The following is a 599-nucleotide window of genomic DNA, read 5'->3' as shown; positions in this document are numbered from 1 at the left end:
ACATCCTCTGAAAATGAGAGGAATAAAAGGCAAAACAGTAGCAACTTCCAGCACTCCGCATGCACTGTCACGTTTTCATTAGACCAGTAGCAATTCGTCTCACGGTAATGTAAGGCGCGTGACCTCCTCTACGACAAACAAGAGAAGCACCGAGCTCTTTTGTCTACCCCCCCTTTTACCCCTCCCACTACCCCTTCCCCTCCTGAAAACCTTGAACGTTGCAGTTGTAAGTTTATTATCCCAGCCTACCTCCCCCTCCCTCACCCCTGTCCCTCTCCTTCCTCTCTTGACTATTCCTCTCTTTCCCTTTCTTTCCTCTCCTCTTCCCCTCTTCTCATCCTCCTTCACACTCCCTTTTTCTACTCCTTCGTTTTTCCTATCCTCCCCCCTCTCCCCCCCCCTTTCAACTACACGCCACCTTAACCCACACGCAGCCTTGGTTTCTTGCCTTGAGTTGACACCTGTAAAGCCACAAGGACGCACTTAACACAAGGAAAAAGAAAGAAATAGAAACGCTAGAGCACAAGCAGAGATACAGACGCAAACAAAGGGACATATGTTGAAACGCACACAGACACACATACGCAGAATCACACGTG

At 48.9% G+C, this 599-nt stretch overlaps 1 protein-coding gene across 1 annotated transcript in view; it reads right to left on the bottom strand.

Annotated features, from left to right (window-relative positions):
• LOC119590696 (serine/threonine-protein kinase pim-3-like) overlaps positions 1-599 on the bottom strand; it is a gene marked incomplete at its 3' end in the record, with an annotated part of 22,884 nt that overhangs the window by 21,982 nt on the left and 303 nt on the right.

This window comes from Penaeus monodon, chromosome 27 (genome assembly GCF_015228065.2).
Source record: "Penaeus monodon isolate SGIC_2016 chromosome 27, NSTDA_Pmon_1, whole genome shotgun sequence".
Taxonomy (NCBI): Eukaryota; Metazoa; Arthropoda; class Malacostraca; order Decapoda; family Penaeidae; genus Penaeus; species Penaeus monodon.
This window is presented reverse-complemented; position numbering and strand designations above follow the sequence as displayed.